Source organism: Gossypium hirsutum, chromosome A06 (genome assembly GCF_007990345.1).
Source record: "Gossypium hirsutum isolate 1008001.06 chromosome A06, Gossypium_hirsutum_v2.1, whole genome shotgun sequence".
Taxonomy (NCBI): Eukaryota; Viridiplantae; Streptophyta; class Magnoliopsida; order Malvales; family Malvaceae; genus Gossypium; species Gossypium hirsutum.
In genome coordinates, this window is record NC_053429.1 from 75,502,993 (window position 1) to 75,512,582 (window position 9,590).

Here is a 9,590-nt window from a genome sequence, read left to right on the forward strand (position 1 = left end):
GATATCCTTCATGAATTTGATGTAGTTCGGCATTTGTTCAAGTGCTTCAACCAGCAGGATGTTGATATGAGGTTGCTTGAGTAGGTCTAAGAACTTCTTGAATTGAATTTCCTGCTTCTGCTTCTGAAGTATTTGAGGGTAGGGTGGTGGAGGCTTCTTTATTGGAACTGGTTGATTCATCTTTTGTGGCAATTCTGCATCTAACAAAGTTGTTAGTTGATCAGAATTAGCTGGTTCTGAAGTTACCTTGTCGGACATTGCAGATTCTGGTTCTTATGAAATTGGAATTTCAACACTCGATTGAACTTCCTTTAAGTCTTAAGCATCGGCTGGCTCCTTCTCAACTTCGACAGAATCGGGATCTAAAGTCTTTTCGCTCCTCAATGTCAACGCTTTACAATGCTTCTTCCTCGGTTTCCTCGGATTATCTGTATCACTAGGTAAAGCACATTGTGGTCTGTTCCTGAGTTCAGTAGTAAGCTGGTCCATTTGGTTTTCCAGATTTTTCAATGTAGCTGCTTGGCTTTGAATTAAGGCATCATTCTTCGCCATGTATGCCTTTAACAAATTTTCTAAGCCGTTGGATGGTTTAGCTTGGGTTGGTTTCTGAACTTTCTGGGGAAAACTAGGTCGTTAGGTCAATCTAGGTTGGGCGTAAGTGTTACTGGTTCCAGCCCCTTGGTTACTCTAGGAAAAATTAGGGTGGTTTCACCATGATGGGTTATAAAAATTGGATTGCAGTCCTTGCCTTCCTCGATTTTGGTTCTGGTTACTCATGTAATATATAGATTCTCGATTCGATGGACATTCTTCAAACAAATGTCCTTCCCCATAATAGACATAGGCTATATTTTCAAATAGATTTGGTGGCTGTGCTACAAAACTAGTAGACCTATTAGTAGTAAGATTTTTTAACATTGAGGTTATTGATGATACCTGAGATGCGAATGAAGTAAGAGCGTCTACTTCATGTATTCGAACAACTCGTTTTCCTGACGCTGCTCGATTGGTTGGCCATTGATAATTATTGCTAGTAACCCTCTCAATGATTTCATAAGCCTCATTATAAGACTTAGAGAGGAGAGCACCGTAAGCAGAAGCGTCCGCTACCATCCTTGTATAAGCATTGACACCATTATAAAACGTCTCAAGTTGGATGCAATGTGGGATTCCATGATGAGGTCACTTCTGTAATAATTCTTTGTACCTTTCCCATGCCTCATATAAGGACTCATCATCCATTTGTTGGAAGGTAGTGATCTTGTTCCTCAACTTAGCATTCTTGCTAGGTGGGAAATACTTCATGAGGAATCTTTCTGCAAGCTCTTGCCATGTGGAAATTGAATTTGGTGGCAATGAGTTCAACCAGGCTCGAGCTCTGCTCCAGCTAGCTTGAAAGAATCACTCACGTCCATAAACAATCTTAAGTGTAGGTGAGGATCTTCGGTAGGCATTCCACTGAATTGGCCTACTATCTGAAGCATCTGGAACATGACTGGCTTCAGCTTGAATTGTTGTGCTTCAATTTCAGGTCTCCTAATACCCGGATTAAAATCATTAAACACTAGCACTACATACTGTCTTAAAGCTCTATCCCTATCATCATCAATCAGGATAGGATTTTGAGCAGGGTCTAGTCCGTTTCCTTGATTCGGATTTTCGAAGTTCATCTCTTCGGTCCTTCTCTGACTTGTTTGTCTTCTTCACTTTCAAAAAGTTCGTTCAATCTCAGGGTCTACATGTAGTAAATCAATAATTTAGTCAATACTCATAAACACCGGAAATAATCACAGAAAAATAATCACAGAAAAATTAATTAAGTTAAAATTGAACAGAAAAATAAACCAAAATGCAAAACTAAAAAATTCACAAATAATGACTTTTTAAAACAGTCCCTAGCAACGGCGCCAAAAACTTGGAACAACGGAAATGTGCAAGTGTACACAATCACAATAAGTAATAAAGTGAGAAGTAAATGTCGAGTTATCGTACCCACAGGGACTGTGAAATAGAACACTTTGGTGAAGAAAAATATTTTGTTTGAAGAAGGTGATTAAAAACTAAGATTTTAAACTAAGTAAACTAAATAAATGAATCTCAAGTGCACGATTTCAAAATACGATTTTAATCAAGATAACATAATTGTGTTAGACCATTTTTAAGTTAGTGGACAAAAATGGACATGGTGAGATAAAATTTTAAAGTTTGGCAAAAAGGGCATTTTGGTCATTTGGTAAATAAAAGAATAAAAAGGGAAAATAAAGCCAAAATTTGTCCATCTTCTCCAACACTTAGCCGAAAGTTTCAAGCTCTCTATAGCTAGGGTTTTGTCATCTTTCAAGCTTGATTATAAGCACATCCTATGTGACAGTCCTAAGTAGACCCTAGTCAAAAAGTGGTTTTAGGACCACGAAACCGAGTTTTATAAATAATTGAAAGTTATATTCTATGTTCATGATGTGAGTAAATGCATGTGTAAAAATTTCAAGCATTAATTTTGCCATTTGTATGTGAAATTTTGAAACGGGACTTATGTGAAACATTGGTAAAATAGGTTAGGTAAATATATAAAGTGATCTAATAGAGCATGTATTCAAAAATGTGGGCTTGCATGTCAAATTACCCACTTTTGAGATGGTGGCCGGTCATGATATGCTGTTATATATATAATATGTATTGTGATTTAAGATATTATATTACAAATGAATTAATAAAAGAAAAAAAAGAGATATTAGATAATAGTTAGTGGGAGGAGAAACCAAAGTCAGTTCATCCTTGTCCTCCATTGCCGTAGCCTAAAGGGAGGGAGAAGAAAGTTTGGTTGCTTTAATTTTTGGCTTAGAAGATGGCTAGAATGAGGTATGTATTGAATGATTCTTGAAAATCTATGCATGTTTGAGATGATTAGTTCAAACTCTACTTATCACATGGATTAAACTTAGAATTTTGAGGTTTGAGATTCGGTCAATAAGCTTGAAACTCATAGTAGTTTGTTTTGGTAAGCTTGGTATACAGATGATAGATATGTTTTGGTTTTGGTTTGATAATGATGTTAATGATGGTGATTTTCGGTCATGTATTAACTTAAATTGTAAGTATGATTTATGGTATAATTTGTGTGATGGAATGGTCTTGAGATTTGGCTTGATTAAATGGGTAAAATGCTAAGTGTATTAAAGATGATGTAATGGTTATTTCGGTTTATGTGAAGTAAATATAGATGATGGTTATAAGCTGTTTTATGATTTGATAATGGTGATTAAATCTTGTAGTTAAGTGTTTAGATATATATATATTAATAATGAATTTAGTTGTACTTGCTATGTGAGAAATATGCAATGCTATAGGTATTTGATTATTAGATATGGTTATTCTAAGTTGATTTGTAATGGTATGATTTCATTGATGAATTGGTTTGGAAATGGTGGATAATATGTACATGAATATTAGGATAGGGCTTTAAGTTCATATTGATAAGTATGCAATATAGGTATTTTGTATGTATATATATTGTTGATGTCGTATGCATTGGTCATTTTTTTTTATGATTTGTAATGGTAAAAATAAATTTGTATCACTTTGTGTTATTTATATAAGTGGTTGTATGTTCGGCCATGGTAATTGGCTATCTAGGTTCCATTTACAATGGCAAGTAATGTGAATTCTTGTTTGTGCATGTGAATTAGGTATTAGTGAAATAAACATAAAAGTTAGTCTGGTATATTTCATAAACACATTATGCACTGAAGTTATACGATTATCAACTGTGACTATTAAAGAAGTAATGTTGAATAAGTAATGAAACAAATTCATTTGTTTTAATTAAGCTCATGAGCAAAGAGGATCTAAATCAGATAAGGGGAAAGAGAAAGCCGTCGAGTAGCCTATCAGCAGTTGCTCAAATAAATAAAGTAAGTTCTTAAGTAATTGAGTTTGATTCCTTTGTAAGTTTTAAGTTTTAAAACGGGATGAATATGAATTATGTATATACGTTAAGGTCAATGACTTTTTTAAATGACGGCATATATGATATTATGTTTTAAATATGTGAATGAGAACTTTACAGAGTAAATTGTATAAATCTGCTAGGGACAGCAGCAGTAGCGTGTTTTGGAAAATTTACCATAAATTGTGGGAGTTGAGTTAAAGGCTGAATAAATTATGTAATTAAAGCTTGATGCATCTAGTTTCATATAAAAGAAATCGTGTAAGTAAAGGGGTTGCCGATAATGAAATTTTCAAAGTTGTGTGAGATAGAGTCAGAACGGCTCCGAAATCCCCTGTTCAGTATTTGGAAAATCATTATAAATCGTACAAATATTATTATAAGATAAAATTATAGGTTTAGACTCCTGAATGAGTCTAGTTTCAAACAAAATAAACGAAAACATATTTTGAATTCTGTACATTGAGAAATTAAATTCTTAGTGAAGAGTAGTCAGAGTAGTCAAGCAGTAAAATAGGGGAAACTGTAAGAAAAATATGGTATTGATTGGCCGAACCAAAAATTCTGAAAATTTTGTGGATAGAGGATATATGAGTCTATTTTCATGGAAAATTAACGGCACATAATTTGGAATTTTGTAGCCCCAGTTACAAATAATTTAACGACTGTTGCTCAGGAAAACAACTTGTAGAGAAATTGTGGTTATGTTGTAAACATGGATAAAACTTGTTTTAGTTGCTCATAAGCTATTGATTAAACCCATACGAGAATTCTAAATTGTGATATTATAAAATGATATATGAATGTTAGATGGATCTTTGATATTAAAATTTGTGAAATTGTAAGTTTATAAGTATTCGAATATGAAATGATAGTATGGCTTGAAATTGAATTATTCATTGGAAAATGATAGATGTAGATTCAGCCAAGACAAAGTGTATACATGAAAGTATAAGTGGTATGTGAAGTATATTTGGATAATTGTGATGTGAATACATGAAAATTTATATTTTGATTTAGGATTTTATGTGATGAATGTGAATGTGTATATATGAGAAAAGGTCGAATGGCAAATGTGATGAATGTGAACATGCATATATGAGATAAGGCCGAATGGCCAATGTGATGAATGTGAACATGCATATATGTGATAAGGCCGAATGGCCAATGTGATGAATGTGACACCCCTAATCTGACCCTAGTCGAAATGTGGTTTCGGGACCACGAAACCGAGTTTTATAAATAATTGAAAGTTATATTCTATGTTCATGAGGTGAGTAAATGCATGTGTAAAAAAATTTCAAGCATTTATTTTGCCATTTGTAAGTGAAATTTTGAAACGGGACTTATGTGAAACATTGGTATAATAGGTTAGGTAAATATATAAAGTAATCTAATAGAGCATGTATTCAAAAATGTGGACTTGCATGTCAATTAGACCATTTTTGAATGCAAATGGCCGGCCAACACATGCATGTAACAATGTGTTCTATTGTCTCCATTTTTAATTGGTGGGAATTAAGGTATGATTTCATATGTTTTTCTTTGGATTTTGAGAAATTTAAATTGGTTTTAAAGCTCCTAAAATGACCCATGTATGTGATTTTTTGTTTGTGATGCATGAAGCATTCGGTCATGAGCTCAATGGGTTACATTGTGTATGTTTTGATAATTTGTAAGGAGAAATGTGACAGTCCTAATTCGACTCTAGTCGGAATGTGGTTTCGGGGCCACAAAACCGAGTCCCAAAATTTATTTAAAATTTGGTTGCGTATCCTCTATGTATATTAGTGAATGTGTGAAAATTTGATGTTTTAATTTAGACTTATGAAGGTGAATTCCATGTGATTGACTTAGTTGAGAACCTAAGAAAATATGATAGTGGAATATGTAAGGATCAAATGATAACAAAGTGAGGAAACTTGGGTTTGCATGTCAAATCACCCAAACCTCAAGTAGTGGCCGGCCAAGCAAGGATGGTTCTTCCATTAAGTTGAATTTTTAATGATGCTTTTATTAGTAAATGATTAAAATAGATCAAAAAAAGAAAGGGGAATAAAATAAGAAAGCAAGAGAAAGTCTTCATCTTCTTTCTTTTCTTGAAGTGCTGTGAGCTAGGGAAGGAGGGGAGAAATGTTCTAAGTCATTCGGCCATCATAAGGAAAGATTAAGGTAGGATTCATGTTAGTTTTGTTAAATTTTTGTGAAAATCTAGCTAGTAGCCAATGTCTTATCATGTCCCATATGTTAATTTTCTACCTAAATAAGTAATTAAATGGCATACGGTTAGGGAGAGGTAAATGTTAAGAGTATGGTGCTTTTGATGTTGTGAAGGGAAATAATAGGAAGGTGAAAGAAGATTTAGGTAGAAATGTAGTTATATGTGGATTTATATGATGTTACAAATAGATGTGAAGCTATGCTAGATTAGAAGAAAAAATTCGGCCAAGTGTTCATGGTAGGAAACTATGTGTTTGAAAGAATAAAATGATACTATAATTGATAGTATAGGTATTCGGCCATTTAATCAAGTGTATAGGTGATGTTAGATCTAATTTTAGCACATTCGGCTATATAAGTATGCCCATTTGTGATATTACCTTTGATTGTATAAAATCGACTAAAATGGGCAGTTAGTAAGGGTGGTTACCTAATATACAAATATGTATATGTGTATGTGTAATTGGATTATTGATAGTAATGATATTACATGGTTATTAGCCGAATGGCCCAAAAGCATAAGGTAGAAAGCTCAAGACGTTAAATGAGGGGAATCAAGCAAGGGCAAAGCAAAGAACATCGAGTAGCTGAGTTGGAACCGTTTTACCCAACACAAAGTAAGTTCTTAAGTATTTGAGTTTGATTCCTTTGTAAGTTTTAAGTCATTAAATGTTGAGTAAATTCAATCATAATAGGACATAATGAGTTGATTTAATAAGATATGATGTGGCCATGATATGTTTTAAACTCAAATGGTAAGTTCATAAGTGTTTGGACTTGGAAATTTAAGAGCAAATTGTAATAATTTGCTTAGGACAGCAGCAGTAACGTGGTTTTAGAAAATCACCATAAATTGTTGGTGTGGAATTATAGGCTGAATAAAATATGTAATCAAATCTTAATTAGTCTAGTTTCTTGTAAAAGAGACCGTGTGAGCAAAAAATTTCCTATAAAGAGATATTTAAAGTTGTGTGAGACAGTGTTGGAATGACTCTGAAATCCCCTGTTCTGTTTTTAGAAAATTATTATAATTTGTACAAAAATGGTTATAAGATAAAATTTATATGATTAGACTCCTTAATGAGTCTAGTTTCAAATGAAATCAAATAGAACATATTTTGAATTTTGTACAATGAGAAATTTGATTCATAGTGAAGAGTGGTCAGATTAGTCAAACAGTGAAACAGGGGAAACTTTAAGAAAAATCTGGTATTGATTGGCCAAACCTAAAATTCTGAAAATTTTATGGATGGAATATATATGAGTCTATATTCAGGGAAAATTAACGGAAATTGATTTTGAATTTTGTAGCTCCAGTTATAAATAATTTAGTGACTATTGCTCAGGAAAACAGCTTGTAGTGAATATATGAATTTGTTGAAAACATTGATGAAACTATTTGAGTTGTTTATAAGCTATTGCTGAAATTGATGCACAAGATAATTATATGTATATGTGGTAAAGCCGAATGGTTAAAGTGAAATATGTATGAGATAGGTATATGTGGTAAAGCCGAATGGCTAATGTGAAATATGTATGAGATATGTATATGTGGTAAAGCCGAATGACTAATGTGAAATATGTATGAGATATGTATATGTGGTAAAGCCGAATGGTTAATGTGAAATATGTATGAGATAGGTATATGTGGTAAAGCCGAATGGCTAATGTGAAATATGTATGAGATATGTATATGTGGTAAAGCCGAATGGCTAATGTGAAATATGTATGAGATATGTATATGTGATAAAGCCGAATGGCTAATGTGAAATATGTATGAGATATGTATATGTGATAAAGCCGAATGGCTAATGTGAAATATGTATGAGATATGTATATGTGGTAAAGCCGAATGGCTAGTGTGAAATATGTATGAGATACGTATATGTGGTAAAGCCGAAGGGCTAGTGTGAAATATGTAGGAGACGTGTGTTTATTGTGGCCGAATGACCAAATGTGAAAGGTGTGTATTATTAGATATTTGATGAGGCAAATGAATTACAAATATGACAGTCGATGTGAATGTTGTAACATGTGATTAAATGTACATGAAACTTGGAAATATATTCCGGGTAAGACCCGATGATTACGTGTGGAGATTATGTCCGGGTAAGACCCGATGACTACGTGTGGAGATTATGTCCGGGTAAGACCCGATGACTACGTGTGGAGATTTCATCTGAGCTAAAGGTCTCGCCGATAATCCGAGTAGAGGTTAAAGCTATAAGACTTCGTAATAAGAATTGCTTATAAATATATTCAATGCGAAAGGTTAAACAGGTATGTACTCCAAGTTTATATGTGAGTTTGATTTGAACTAAATCATAAGGTAGTTATGTGATGCATACGTGAGCAATCTATGAGACTATTCCTATGATTACGTGACATCGGATCAGTGTGAGAGGTTATGTGAAATTATGCAGCATATCTATGTCACATGAGCTCACTTTTATGTGAAAGTTTATCTGCCTATTGTATATGATGAGATGTGCATATTCGGTAAAGGGATGGTATGCCTGAAGGAAGAGTGAAATAAAAATACGAACAACTATGTTGTAATTTGATTGTTATCTGTTGACACTGCTTAAAACTTACTAAGCATTGTAATGCTTACTCCGTTTACTTTGTTTTCTGATCTCACTTCGAAGCTACAGGCTCGGGGATCGTCAGCAACTAGTCACACTATCACTATCCACTGCTTGTTACTGTTATGTTTTGAGTTATTTTATGGCATGTAAAGAATAGACCAGTGGCTGAAGAATATTTTGGTTAATGTATATAAGCCATGCGAAAATGGCATCTTTTGAATGTGTACTTATAGAAGTTCAAATTGTATCCCTGACTGTCTTTAGTATTTATCTAAAGGAATGTTCAAAAAAAAAAGAAAAATTCAAAATTTTTACTGTTCTGATATGAGTTTCAAGTCCGGTAATGCCCCTTTACCTATTCCGGCGACGAATACGGGATAGGGGTGTTACAATGAATGTGAACATGCATATGTGTGATAAGGCCGAATGGCCAATGTGATGAATGTGAACATGCATATGTGTGATAAGGCCGAATGGCCAATGTGATGAATGTGAATATGCATATATGTGATAAGGCCGAATGGCCAATGTGATGAATGTGAACATGCATATATGTGATAAGGCAGAATGGCCAACGTGATGAACGTGGAAGTGTATATATGTGGTAAAGCCGAATGGCTAATGCGAAATGTGTATGAGATGGATATGAGGTAAAGTCGAATGGCTAATGCGAAACGTGTATGAGATGGATATGAGGTAAAGCCGAATGGCTAATGCGAAACGTGTATGAGATGGATATGTGGTAAAGCCAAATGGCTAATGTGAGATATGTATGAGATGTGTATATATATATTGTGGCCAAATGACAAACGGCGGAAGGTGTGTTTTATTAAATA

The 9,590-nt window shown here is 33.8% G+C and overlaps 1 non-coding gene across 1 annotated transcript; it reads left to right on the forward strand.

Moving 5' to 3' along the window:
• Positions 1 to 1,168: 1,168 nt before the first annotated feature.
• Positions 1,169 to 1,275, forward strand: LOC121231326 (small nucleolar RNA R71). The gene has a single exon (XR_005929386.1). It is a non-coding gene; the product is annotated as a small nucleolar RNA R71 (small nucleolar RNA).
• The last annotated feature ends 8,315 nt before the right edge of the window (positions 1,276 to 9,590 follow it).